Raw genomic sequence first — 552 nt, 5'->3', positions numbered from 1 at the left:
TATATACGTACACATATATATACATATATATACATATAAACATATATATATATATATACATATATATATAATATATATACATATATATATGTATATATACATTTATACATATCTACACACACACACACACACACACACACATATATATATATATATATATATATATATACATACATATATATGTGTGTGTGTGTGTATATATATGTATATATATTCACATATATGTGTGTGTAAAATATATATATATATATACCTATGAATTGATAAATTGGTGTCTTTGTTTATGTGAATATTTTATTGAAATATAAGAATTGTGCAAAAGTTAGTTACAAAAGTATTCAACCAAATACTAACAATATATACAAATATGTTACAAAGCATTCAAATATCTTACAAACAAGTACAGGAATTAAAATATATCAAAGAACAATCTCTATGAGACAGAGATAAAAATATATATAGATAAATAAATGTATAAATAAATAAATACATCAATAAATTAACAAATGAATAAAACAAGAGACATTAGGAAATAGAGGCAACATAAATGTA

The sequence above is a fragment of the Octopus bimaculoides genome, chromosome 2 (genome assembly GCF_001194135.2).
Source record: "Octopus bimaculoides isolate UCB-OBI-ISO-001 chromosome 2, ASM119413v2, whole genome shotgun sequence".
Taxonomy (NCBI): Eukaryota; Metazoa; Mollusca; class Cephalopoda; order Octopoda; family Octopodidae; genus Octopus; species Octopus bimaculoides.
This window is presented reverse-complemented; position numbering follows the sequence as displayed.